Source organism: Bufo bufo, chromosome 4 (genome assembly GCF_905171765.1).
Source record: "Bufo bufo chromosome 4, aBufBuf1.1, whole genome shotgun sequence".
Classification (NCBI taxonomy): domain Eukaryota; kingdom Metazoa; phylum Chordata; class Amphibia; order Anura; family Bufonidae; genus Bufo; species Bufo bufo.
Window position 1 is genome coordinate 503,771,283 of NC_053392.1, and position 14,442 is coordinate 503,785,724.

General features: G+C 42.4%; 1 protein-coding gene and 1 long non-coding RNA gene across 3 annotated transcripts in view; one reads left to right on the top strand and one right to left on the bottom strand.

Moving 5' to 3' along the window:
- The window catches only part of ATL2 (atlastin GTPase 2), a 93,051-nt gene that overhangs the window by 51,359 nt on the left and 27,250 nt on the right, over positions 1-14,442 (top strand). The gene's annotated exons all lie outside the window — the stretch shown is intronic.
- On the bottom strand, positions 12,366-12,939 carry LOC120998801. Its single transcript, XR_005778485.1, has 3 exons — positions 12,901-12,939; positions 12,602-12,818; positions 12,366-12,510 (listed from the first exon to the last, which is right to left on the bottom strand). It is a non-coding gene; the product is annotated as an uncharacterized LOC120998801 (long non-coding RNA).

The following is a 14,442-nucleotide window of genomic DNA, read 5'->3' on the forward strand; positions in this document are numbered from 1 at the left end:
TGTGCACCACAATTGTATACTTTGTCTACATTCTAAACTGACCATCAACGGTCGCTCAGCAGAGCAGGACTAGAAACAGCGCAGGTAATCGTCACCATGCCGCAAGGTAAGTGCACAAATCTTTGGTGTGTTTTAGTTGTATCACATATATGCCTTGTGATGGTTAATACCGATGAAGACAGTCCATATATTAATTGAGGTCGAAGTAATCCGTGCTGTGGTAGATGTTCTAATATTACAATGGTCCTGCTGGTTAATGTTGATTACACGGATTGTTGTACACTGCGCAGTGAATAAATGATCTCTATATTTGGTAATAGAAAAGAGGCAGTCAAAACGATAATGCATATTAGAGTAATAATGTTAATTGTTAGAGGGGCTGGCCACTTTCTGGTTATTGTTGACCAATGTGTTTGTGAGATGATTAGATGTCGCTTACTAATATGGCCTTTGTTAAAATTCTGCATAATTTTCTATATTTTATAAGATATGCCCCCTTGTTTATAAAGTCTTATGTGCTGTCCACAGAGAGGTTCTGTCCTGTCCATAAGATGGCCGCTGATGGAGGGTCATGTGACCAGACAAATCACCTCCACGTGATGTCTCCTCCATTCAAACACACTGCACCTGCCATCTGCACTTGTTCTGTAGGGAGTTCAGTGCAGGTGCAGTGTGTCTGAATGGAGGTGACATCACATGGAGGTGATTTGTCTGGTCACATGACCCTCCATCAGCGGCCATCTTATGGGCAGGACCTCTGTGTGGACAGCACAAAATACCCTGTAAACAAGGGGGCATATCTTATGAAAGAGCACAATTTCAACAAAGGCCATATTAGTAAATGACGTATAATCATCTCTCAAACACATTGGCCAACAGTAACCAGAAAGTGGCCAACCCCTTTAAGCATTATGATGTTGCTTGCACGTATACGTTCAGTCTTTGGAATTGCCAGTTACTCGCTGTTTGTTTGAATTGGAGCGGAGTCCCGTACCTGCCGTGGCGTCCCACGTGTGTTGCGGTCTGGGAAACCCTTACCTCCAACTCCTTCCTCTCGCAAGTCTTATTGCATTGTGCTTACTGTATGTATAGTTGTGGAGTCAAGCTGGCATCTCCTGATTCGGAGTGTTGGTAAAGTCGGCGTCCCACGTGTCCTGCTCAGTCTGTTAGCAGAGATCTAAAAATCTCTCAGGAGCGCTCCAAACTTTGCAGGTATAAGATGCAAACCTCGGTTATATTTTCAAGGGGACTGTTCATCCCAAACACATTTTGGTGTTAATAACATACTCCTTCAGTGGTTTAGGCTACTTTCACACCTGCGTTAGGTGCGGATCCGCTTGGTATCTGCACAGACGGATCCGCACCTATAATGCAAACGCTTGTATCCGTTCAGAACGGATCCGTTAGCATTGCCATCGTTTTTTGTACCAATAATGAAATAAAACAAAAATCTTTAATTAAATGACATCCCAACTACAGTTATATCATATATTATATTATTAATATATAATGTGTATGTATATATGTGTGAAAAATGTATAGAAATTGCATTTGAACTGCTGTTAAATAAAACCGCATAGGAATTGTAGTGGAAACGCTGTGAAACCACATCGGAATTGCAATTGAACTATTAATATATAGATTGTTATCTGTACAAAGTATTTACAGCTGAATAGATGTTCTCTAGCTAGACATATTTGATTTATTTGCCAACACCGGACAAGGATGTGAGAATTTATAAAGGCAGATCCATTCCAGAGTTTGGATATATCTTGTATCCAGAAATCCCGGATAAGGTATTTAAGCACAATAAAACCATAGGGGACTTAACCACTGAAGGAGGAGGATGTTATTAACTCCGAAACACGTTTGGTATGAACAGTCTCATGAGAGGAAGGAGTTGGAGGTCAGGGTTTCCCAGACCGCAACACACGTGGGATGCCACGGCAGGTACGGGACTCCGCTCCAATTCAACAAACAGCGAGTAACTGGCAATTCAAAAGATTAAACGTATACGTGCAAGCAACATCATAATGCTTAAACAATTAACAGTATTACTCTAATATGCATTATTGTTTGGACTGCCTCTTTTATATTGCCAAATATAGAGAACAATCATTCATTCACTGCGCAGTGTACAACAGTCCATGTAAGGCTACTTTCACACTAGCGTTCAGAGCGGATCCGTCTGGTGTCTGCACAGACGGATCCGCTCCTATAATGCAGACGTTTGGATCCGTTCAGAACGGATCCGTCTGCATTATAGTTTAGAAAAAATTCTAAGTCTGAAAGTTGTTCAGACGGATCCGTCCAGACTTTACATTGAAAGTCAATGGGGGACGGATCCGTTTGAAAATTGAGCCATATTGTGTCAACTTCAAACGGATCCGTCCCCTTTGACTTACATTGTAAGTCTGGATGGATCCGTTTGCCTCCGCACGGCCAGGCGGACACCCGAACGCTGCAAGCTGCGTTCGGGTGTCCGCCTGCTGAGCGGAGGCTGAACGCTGGCAGACTAATGCATTCTGAGCGGATCCGCCTCCACTGAGAATGCATTGGTAGCTGGACGGATGCATTCGGGGCCGCTTGTGAGACCCTTCAAACGGAGCTCACAAGAGGAGCCCCGGCGCTAGTGTGAAAGTAGCCTTATCAACATTAACCAGCACAGATTACTTCGACCCCAATTAATATATGGACTGTCTTCATCGGTATGAACCATCACAAGGCATATACAGGTGAAACTCGAAAAATTTGAATATTGTGCAAAGTTCATTTATTTCAGTAATGTAAGTTAAAAGGTAAACTAACATATGAGATACATATTTCAAGCCTTTATTTGTTATAATTTGGATGATTATGGCTTACAGCTTATGAAACCCCAAAGTCACAATCTCAGGTCCCCTTTGCTCAGGGGATATGGATTTATTAGCTGACTAGAGTGTGACACGCTGAGCCTAGAATATTGAACCTTTTCACAAAATTCTAATTTTAAGCTGCATTAATACAATTCCTTTTAATTTGCATTACTGAAATAAATGGACTTTTGCACGATATTCAAATTTTTTGAGTTTCACAGGTATGTGATACATAATGGTAGTATTTGGGTTTAAGAGGCACTCAGTATATCTCAGGTTGTATGTAAAAACCACAAGGATCGTGGTGCTATTAATACTTTATTATGTCTACAAATCAAGCAAGAAAAAATAAATGGTATGGAAACCGTAATGATAGTTGATCAACTTGAGAAAAATACAGTCCTGATCAAAAGTTTAAGACCACTTGAAAAATTGCCAAAAATCATATTTTGCATTGTTGGATCTTAACAAGGTTCCAAGTAGAGCTTCAACATGCAACAAGAAGAAATGAGAGTGAGACAAAACATTTTTTGAGCATTCAATTAATTGAAAATAACGATTAAACTGAAACAGGCTGTTTTTCAGCTGATGGAAATTTTAGGACCACATGCCTTTTAAAGTCCAAATCTGTGTAAAGATGTGGATTCATTGTCCTTTTCTGTCAGGTAGTCACACGTTGTGATGGCAAAGGGAAAAAAACTCTCCCTTTTTGAACGTGGTCGGGTTGTTGAACTGCATAAGCAGGGTCTCTCACAGAGCGCCATCACTGCTGAGGTGGGACGCAGTAAGACAGTCATTTGGAATTTCTTAAATTATCCTGAGGGTTATGGAACAAAAAAAAGTGAAGTGGAAGTCCAATTGGCTGTCCGTCAAGACACTGGACGATCCTCAACCCAAATTAAGGCTCTTACTGGTGCTGACTGCAGCCCCATAACCATCAGACAGCATCTGAGACTGAAGGGCTTCAAAAACAAAAAACGTCTTCAAAGACCTCGTCTCCTTGAACGCCACAGAACTGCTCGTTTGGACTTTGCAAGAGAGCACCAAACATGGGACATTCAAAGGTGGAAGAAAGTTTTATTCTCTGATGAGAAAAAATTTAACCTTGATGGTCCTGATGGATTCCAACGTTACTGGCATGATAAGCAGATCCCACCTGAGATGTTTTCTACGCGCCACAGTGGAGGGGGCGCCATAATGGTCTGGGGTGCTTTTTAGGGATCGACCGATTATCGGTTTTACCGATATCGGCCAATATTGAGGATTTTGGTCGTTATCGGTATCAGCATTTATTTTGCCGGTATACCGATAACGTATTGGGAACACAGAACGCGCTGCTCTCAGCGCTCTGTGTTCCCTCCGCAGCACAGGGGAGAAGGAAGCAGTGTCTCCTCCCCCTGTGATGCTGCTGCCGCCAATGAGAGGAGAGAAGATAAGAGAAGGGGCGGGGCTGTGGCCACCTCTCGACCAATGAAGATAAGTCATTCATTCATTCATATACAGGAGGCGGGAGCTGGCTACAGAATCACATAGCCGGCTCCCGACCTCTATGACAAGTAGCTGTGATCTGCGATAGTTAACCCCTTAGGTGCCGCAGATCGCAGCTACCGCTCATAGAGGTCCGGAGCCGGCTATGTGATTCTGCAACCAGCTCCCGCCTCCTGTATATGAATGATTGAGAGACTTATCTTCATTGGTGGCGCAGTGCGCCCCCCCAAGCCCCTCAGCATTAATCATTGGTGGCGCAGTGCGCCCCCCACCCCCATCCCAATAGTAAAAACATTGGTGGCGCAGTGCACCCCCCACCCCACCCCATCCCAATCCCAATAGTAAAAACATTGGTGGCGCAGTGCGCCCCCCCATCCCACCCAGTATTAATCATTGGTGGCAGTGGCCACAGGATCCCCTCTCCCCTGCTCCTCCGATCAGAGCCCCAGCAGTGTAATCCTGGGGCTCCGATCGGTTACCATGGCAGCCAGGATGCTATTGAAGTCCTGGCTGCCATGTTCAGCTCTATGCTGCTGTGTGCACAAAGCACAGAGCAGCAGGGAGAGTGTGAGCTCCTATTCACCCTGATAGAGATCTATCAGGGGGAATAGGACAAGGATTCTAGTCCCTAAGGGGGCTAAAAGTTAGTAAAAAAAACAAAACACCCAAATATTAAGTATAAATGAAAAAGATTTACAAAAAAATAAAAAATACACGTTAACAATAAACATTAATTTTCAGCAGATTTGTGTAGGAATTTTTTTTTTCCCTCAAAAATAAAAATACCCAGACTATCGGTATAAATTTATCGGCCTGAAAGTTCACAAATTATCGATATCTGCCCTAAAAAAATCAATATCGGTCGATCCCTAGTGCTTTTTCCTTCAGTGGAACAATGGAGCTTCGGGAAGTGCAGGGGTGTCAAACGACCGCAGAGAGCATTCCTCATGACTGAGGGCCCTCGTCTGTGTGGTAACGACTGGGTTTTTCAACAGGACAACGCTACAGTACACAATGCCCGCAGGACAAGGGACTTCTTCCAGGAGAATAACATCACTCTTTTGGCCCATCTTGCATGTTCCCCTGATCTAAATCCAATTGAGAACCTTTGGGGATGGATGGCAAGGGACGTTTACAAAAATGGACAACAGTTCCAGACAGTAGATGGCCTTCGTGCGGCCGTCTTCACCACTTGGAGAAATGTTCCCACTCACCTCATGGAAACGCTTGCATAAAGCATGCCGAAACGAATTTTTGAAGTGATAAACAATAACGGCGGAGCTACTCATTACTGAGTTCATGTTTGGAAGTTGGATTTCTGTTAGTTTTTTTTTGGAGGTGTGGTCCTAAACTTTTGATCAGCTGAAAAACAGCCCGTTTCAGTTTATTCATTGTTTTCATTAAATTGAATGCCCAAAAAATGTTTGGTCTCACTCCCATTTCTTCTTGTTGCATGTTGAAGCTCTACTTGGAACCTTGTTAAGATCCAGCCATGCTAAATATGAGTTTTGCCATATTTCAAGTGGTCTTAAACTTTTGATCAGGACTGTATGAACAAGAATATAAAAATGTAATCAATCAAGAATGGGAAAATGTTAGAGTCCATTAAAATTTTTAAATAAAAATATTACAACAAAAAAAGCAGCAATGATAATATTATAAAAATGCAAATAAAACGGCAATTATATTATCAGGCAATTGTTGTTGGTGTCCAGTAGAGGGAGCAATTGTATGAGTTACTAATACTGTAAGGTCGTACTAGCTGCTTAATAGATACGTGTTTCTGTGTACAGCGATATGAAATCGCTTCGGCTCTCCCTTACAGCTGATGTGCAATTGTTTGTGTTGAAAGGAACTTTCCGTTAATTGCAGCGATCCAGCAGGAACAGTCTGTTTTCATATAACAGATAAACTGTTTTCTAGTAAGTTAAAATGTTCTGTTTAGTGATAGTCTGCAGTATATTGATGCTTGTAGTGAGACTGTTCTGAATGCACTGTGCGCAATAGTCGATGACCACTGATCTGGCAACATGCCGACCTCTCGGGAGGTTCTAATAATAAATCCACTCAATATTTAATATGAATAAAAACACAAAAATGGTTTTTTTAATAACCTAAAAAATTTAAAAACACTAAAATATGCAAAATGGACAAAGTACCACTTTTGCACTTGACAGCCTGTCTCATCTCCCTTTAGTTTTACTGCACACACAACGCACCAATGTGATCACAGATTTTACATCGTACTGACACATCTTTATTTGCCAATATAGCCAAGACCTCACTAACTCATATGTATTGTATTTGACAGCTAGCAATGCCCCTTCGTATATATACCATAAATATATACATGCATACATATATACATACATATTTCCATATATTAAGTTTGTTTTCTGGAAAGATTTCAACCTAAATTTTTATGTATGCTTTATGTAGGACCTATCCCTGACGGGGATGATCCACTCCATGTTTTTAGAGATACGCCTGTTTTTTGGGGATACCCCTCCCTTAGAAATGTATACTATACAAGTTCTATAGAAGCCATATATTGCAGACCACTGAGGAAGAAGGATTGAGCCTCAAAATCAGTATTAGTAACTCTTAAGCAGCTAGTACGACCTTACAGTATTAGTAACTCTAATACAATTGCTCCCTCTACTGGACACCAACAACAATTGCCTCATATCAGTCGTTTTATTTGCATTTTTATAACATAACATTTTTATATCATTGCTGCTTTATTTTTGTAATATTTTTATTTTTAATATTTTTAAATTTAAATGTACTCTTTTATGAACATTTTCCCATTCTTGATTGATTCAGTTTTTTTGTTTATATTTTTCTCAAGTTGCTCAACTACCATTACGGTTTCCATACCTTCCATCCCAAATACTAGTGCTACCATTATGTATTGTTTATTGTGACATAGGGGTGAGCCGCTGGGTAGAGCACCTTGCCATTTGTTTACAGTTTGGTGTAGCCACTGACCCGGTCTCATATGTGATAAAACTAAAACACACCAAAGAGATTTGTGCACTTACCTTGCGGCATGGTGAGGATTACCTGCGCTGTTTCTAGTCATGCTCTGCTGAGCGACCGTTGATGGTTAGTTTTGAATGTAGACAAAGTATGCAATTGTGGTGCACAGCCTATACCGTTGCTTGTGTATCTATATCACTGCTTGCGGGGTCACATTTTTGTACGCGCTACCAATGGCCTTTCTACCATTTGTAGTATTGTAAATCCATTGTTGAATACAACTATGATAGTGTAAGGCTACTTTCACACTAGCGTTTCACGGATCCGTTTGAAGAGCATTTCAAACGGATCTGTCAATAAACTGACTAAACGGAGCCAAACGGAAGCCATTCAGACGGATCCATTTGTACGGATCCGTCTGTTTTACGGATCCATTTGTCACGTTTGTTTCCGTTTTGTCATCCGTTTAGCGGATCCGTTTTGGAAGGAAAAGCATCTCTAGGTTCCATCTTCATGTATTCAGATCTATAGGGTTGACATGCTCCTATATTTCTCCAGGGCTATCTTGTTGAAGTTCCAAAGCTGGTCCGGCTTTGATAATGGACCACACCTTTCGGACTCTTGTACATGACTACATGCACTTAAAGATGTATAGTGTTCGTTAGAGGGCCATATGTCCCTGATCGTCATTGATCGTGCGTACAGGAGTACAGAGCATCATGATGTGCCGCAAACTGGGCTATTGTCCCGCACTCATATGATCTATTAGTGCAAGACTATATCCCCGCCGGCAGCTCAACTTGCACAGGATGATTGTACACTATGAGCCTGTGTACTCTCGTGCGCACGATCAATGCCACTACGGGACATATGGCCCGCTCACGGACCGTATGTCTCTTGGGGCATACAGTCGTGTGCAAGAGGCCTTAAAGGTGTTTTCTCATCTCATACAATGGGGGCATACCACTTTAAGATATACCTACATTGTCTTATAGGTGCGGGTCCCACGGCTGGTACCCTCACAAATATTGAGAACGAAGCCAAGAAAGTAGATGAGGTCGCACTGTGCTGTCGGGTGGTAATAATTCAATTAAGAATTATTAATTATGGTCATAAAAATAATTAACCATAAAAAAATAAAATTTATAAAAATTGTCATAAATTCTTAAAATCATGACCTGGTGAATTGTAGACACCCTAATTGATACAATTCACATCTGAGTCCGACTATTTCCTCAGATAAATAAGCTCTTTTTGACGTGAGATGACGTTAATGATAAAATGTAGTTCTGCATTATACAATAATACATAGGTATTATAAAAATATGCAGATTTATTGGTTACAAGATTATAAACATATATAAGTAAATAAACACAATGATACATGCTAATGAATATATATAGCGTAATTATAAAGCATTACAAGCTTAACAATACATGTGAGTGGAAATAACTTGTCACATTATAATCAAGCTACTATTAGGTTAGGATATCAAAGTAGGAACATAAGTTACATACATTACTTCTGTTCAGAGAAAACCTCATGATATCAGGATGGGCATGTCTAATCCTAGACATCATTATAGAATGCTAAATACATTCTGCCCCCCCTAACCAACTACACGTCACATGACTTCAAGATGGGCAAATCCATCCAAGGATATAACTTTGGTAAGACTATTAAGACAAATAACAGGGATCTAGGATCTTAAAATGGGAAGGACTTGACGTCTTTCCGGTGGGAATCCATCACTTAGCTTGGCGAAGAATGTTCTATCAATATCAATATACATATATATAAGCAATCATTTAATGCTTTGCTAGATTATGAGTCTAGATTCTTCTGCAGGTAGAATGAAGCCTCACAATATCCTAAGACTACATCTCAATATGGAGATGATCAATTAATTTAATTATTTATTTATTCGCCAATCTAGATGGTATAATTTCACCCACACTATCAAATTAGTCTTAATAAAATGAAATATCATTTTCTGTGTCTCTTACCAAGTCCTAGCAGGAATCTCACTTCTGCTCCTAGGAAAGCTGGGTGGTCCATCATAGCGCATCTTATTTTGGCTTCCATCTTGATAGACCTCAACTTCTCCTCCACTCGCTAGCTTTCTTTTCTCTTGATAGCTCTCTTCTCTTGATCGCCCCGCACACAAATAATTATTCCCCCCCTTATCTAAGAATCATCCCCTTTTAGATTAGGGATTCCCAATCAGGTAAGGTGGGTGTATTCGTATGCTAATAACCTCATGACGTTATCTCAACTCCTAATATGGAATCGAACAAATTATGAAATGATATAATATTGGTTATCTGCCTCCAGATGGCACTGCGGTACTGTAGGTGAATATAACAACTTTTTAAGCATTAAAATTAAATATCTAATAATACTTTCACATGAACTTTTTGACCTATCTACCATAAATCACTGAGGAAGGTCTTTTCCTTACACTTTTAATTACCTATATCCTGGACTAGTTGGAGTTGACTGTCTTCTCTTATCTTTTGAAATATGGGTTGACGATGAAAATTTTATGTAGCGGCTTTGATGCTGGGCATCGGAACTTGTAGATTTCATTTATGTACTCCCATGAATAACTATTGTTTTGAAATCCAATTAACTTAAACTTACTGAGTTGTTTCCGTAGTTGTTTCTTCTAAATGATAAATACATGGTATAACATATATATAAATCGATACATTGTTACACATAGATAACACATTATATGAATTATTGATTAACATATATTGTAAACTAAATATACCATGCAGAGATATATATATATATATATATATATATATATATATATATATATATATATATATATATATATATATATTTATGAATATATAAATTGAAGCTCATACACCAGGTGTGTGATACAGACATGAGTCCCTATCAAGTAACCTTGTCCCCTCTAGACAGATATGTTTTTAGGGAGTTGGCATACTCCTTAACATATGGTCTCATATCTTTAGCACTAACTTTTTAAATACAATGTTCATCTATGTTCCCAATTATTATTTTTATTTTTTTATAAACTGAACTTGCCATGAACTCATCTTGGCTTTTTCAGCCACATAACAAAACTTTGGTTCAGGCTGAATCTTATTCTTAAAGGCAATGAGATGAGCATTCATTTTGATTATAATGTCATTAGATAATATTGTATACGTATGAAAATGCCCAACAGTGCTGCCGCCCTCCATTCACTTCTATGTGAGAGGCGGGGATTAGCGCTTGGTGGTGGACATACCATAGGAAATGTGTCCTACAGCAACAGTGCTCCCCGCTCCGTTCTCGATATAGGTGCGGGTCCTATCAGACAATGGGGACATGTTCAAGTGAAATCCCCCCCATTGTCTATGTGAATACCCCTTTAAAAACTGTATGTCCCTTGCGTGTCCCTTGTGGTAATCACACTAGTTATATTAGCGTCATCGGGAAATCATTAAACGTTAAAATCACAATTTATTAATGAATTCCTGATGATGCTGATGGACCATGACTCCCACAAGGGCTCATATGAAAGGGCACAAGATTGAACAAGCATTTGCTTGTTCATGTGCCAATCATAGGGTCTACGATCAATAAAGAGCCAAAAGATAGCTCATTATTGATGGTCATGTTCTAATGGATCTTACGACATTGGCACTAATGCTGTTTTGATATAAAAACTACCAAGGGTGTTGTAATAAACGCACAGTAGTGAGACTAGGGTAGTTTTCATTTCAACACAGCTATAGTGGCAAGGTTCCCTGTACAGGACAATAAAAACACAGACACAGTGCAGTAAAGTATAAACATTTTTATATTTTTTTTATACAGAAAATAAATATAAACAAAAATTATATTTATAATTGTTCAAAATGTTGTGGGGAGGTGGACTGTCGTGGGGTTGATGGTCTGGGGCTGGCAATGGTAGCCCCCCTGTCCTGGCGATCCACTGAGGTAAAACTACGGGCCACAGGGAAGGATGCAGGGTGTAATTGCGGGGTGTGGAGAAAGGAAGGGTCTGAGGAGGAGGGGGCCCGAGCATGTGTAGAGGTGGAGGGAGTTTGAAAAGAAGTAGGAGAAAAATACGGGGCAGGAGAAGAAAAAGAAGAAGGAAACATGCTCGGGGGGTGGGAAGGGAAAGGTTGGCGGTACTGGCCACTCGTGTGGCATGGGGGGTAGGTGTGGGATGGGGGGTAGGTGTGGGATGGGGTTGGGGGCGGTGCATGATTTCCCATGACCCGTTCTCTAGCATGATCTTATACTCATGCAACTGCTCGGGCGTCATTGAGTCCATCAAACTGATCATGCTTAGCCCATAATGGTAGTTTGGGCTGCGTTGAAACGCTGACTCCGCCCCCTCCCAGCGGCGAATCAAGTCAGCACCAAACTCCATCTGATGTTGGGCAAAACCTTCTAGAGCGTCGGAAACTACCTCTACAAGGTTCGCATAATCAGCTCGATTTGGCCTACCGGATCTCTGCCTGCTCACCAGGGCTCTCAAATTTTGACGAAAACCTAAGAGCCTCTGTTGAGCGGAGGGACCCGGTAGGGGACTCGGATTATCCTGAGCCGATGCATGAGGGACAGGAGGGCTGGCGCTGGCGATCTGTTCCGGTTCCGCCTCAGGAGGTTGGTCAGGCTCCCGAGTGACGGTGGCAGTTCTGTAGAAAAAATAAAATAGGAAAGTTAGGAATTGTTCTTTAAATAAAACATCCATGTTCTATGCTATGTCTACCGTATACCATAGGGGGCTGGCCAAAACAGGGGAGCCAAACGCTCCCCTGTTTTGGCCAGCCCCTTACAGTCAGACGAGAACAGTTGTCCATCTGACTGTGGGGGGCTGGCCAAAACAGGGGAGCCAAACGCTCCGCTGTCTCAGACAGCCCCTTAAACTCAGACGGAGAGAACAGTTGTCCATCTGACTGTGGGGGCTGGCCAAAACAGGGGAGCCAAACGCTACCCTGTCTCAGACAGCCCCTTTACAATTTATTTTTTGAACAGTTATAAATATTTACCTTTTTGTTGCCATTGCCTTTCGTAGGAACCCCAGGGCCGCCGTATGGATGTAGGTGGCCCCTGAGGTTCCTCCGGAGCCACTCGGGGCCTGAACCTCCTTGTTGTAATCCCTCCTGAAGCGGTCCCGGATAGATCGCCAACGTGTTGTAACCAGTTTGACTATCGAAAAAAACAATAAAAACTAAAATCAGCATGATGAAAGGAAAAGAACAATATTTTAAAGTATTAAAATACATATTGTTTTACTTACCATATTTCTCCTGAGCCGCCGCATCGAGATCCCCCCAGGTCTCAAAAACTTCAGCACAGATGTCCCTCCAGAGCCGCTGGGTACGACGATGATCGGCGTGGTGGCGGTCGGAGTGGTCCCATAATGCTGGACGCGCCTCCACCAGTTGGATGAGGAGCAGGTTATCTATGCTCGGAACCCCGAACTCCTCATCTTCCCTGGTGGAGCCTACGGAACCCTGAAAAAAAGAAATACAAAATTTAATGTAAATCCTAATACAATACAAAATGCTAATTAAAACTACTTAATTCAATACTTACACGTCTACGACCGCCACGCTCATTCCCGCGGACTCTGGAGGCGACTGGGGGATCCTCGCTGGCGGCTCTAGGTGCAGATTGCTAAAAACAAATATTTTTTTTTTTTAGAAGACTGTACTTAAATAAAATATAAAATTACGAGATATATATATATATATATATATTCTTGACAGCCCCGGTCCCAGCTTGGTCCACCTCCCCTGGACGCTGGCGATTGGGCAGGTGAGCTGGGCATAGCTGGAGAGCCCTCCGCAGATGATGATGACGAAATCTATAATAAGAGCACATACTGATTAATGCAACAAATCAAACAGTAAAAACTCCAAGTGTTGATTTTATACTTACCGGCCACTGAATACGGCGGAGCCTTCTGGGTGGGTCACTCCAGTCAATGGTTGTCTTCTTTGAGGACATCTGTACGCAACAGAATACCAGACAAAATGCAGATAACGTTAAAGGAACTTGTAGAGCACTATTTCCTCATATATCATCAAATTTTTTTTTTTTTTTTTTTTTTTTTTTTCAATACTTACTTTTTAAAATATAGATCTGGGCTTGCCCACCGCAGATATTTTCTATTTTCTTTTTTTTGGGAACGACCCTAATAATGAAATGATTAAAAAAATGAATCCGACAGGAGCCATAATCCCCCCCCCCCCCCCCCCCCAACTGCCATAAACACCCCCAGAGACAGCAGCCCCGCATAGTGCCAGCAGCCCCCCACAATGACATCAGGCCCCCAGTTCCAAACAACCTTCCCACATTGCCCTCAGCCCCCCCAATGCCAGCAGCCCCCACAGTTCCAGCCACAAACACCCCCGCAATGTCAGAAGCACCACACGGTTCCAGCCACAAAATAACCTGCAGTTCCAGAAGCACCGCGCAGTTCCAGCCACAAACACCCCCGCAGTGCCAGAAGCACCGCACAGTTCCAGCCACAAACACCCCCGCAAAGTCAGAAGCACCGCACAGTTCCAGCCACAAACACCCCCGCAATGTCAGAAGCACCACACGGTTCCAGCCACAAAATAACCTGCAGTTCCAGAAGCACCGCGCAGTTCCAGCCACAAACACCCCCGCAGTGCCAGAAGCACCGCACAGTTCCAGCCACAAACACCCCCGCAAAGTCAGAAGCACCGCACAGTTCCAGCCACAAACACCCCCGCAATGTCAGAAGCACCGCACAGTTCCAGCCACAAACACCCCCGCAATGTCAGAAGCACCGCACAGTTCCAGCCACAAACACCCCCGCAATGTCAGAAGCACCCCACAGTTCCAGCCACAAAATAACCTGCAGTTCCAGAAGCACCGCGCAGTTCCAGCCACAAACACCCCCGCAGTGCCCGCAGCTACCACAGCTTCAGCCACAAACATCATACCATTGCCAGCAGACCCCCCCCCCAGTTCCAGCCACACACGCCCCCCCCCAGTGCCAGAAGCCCCCCATAAAGGCAGCCCACACCACCAGTGCCAGCGGCTCCCATTGTTCCAGACACACACCCCTTCCCAAGTGCCAGCAGCCCCCCCACCCTAGAAATAGAG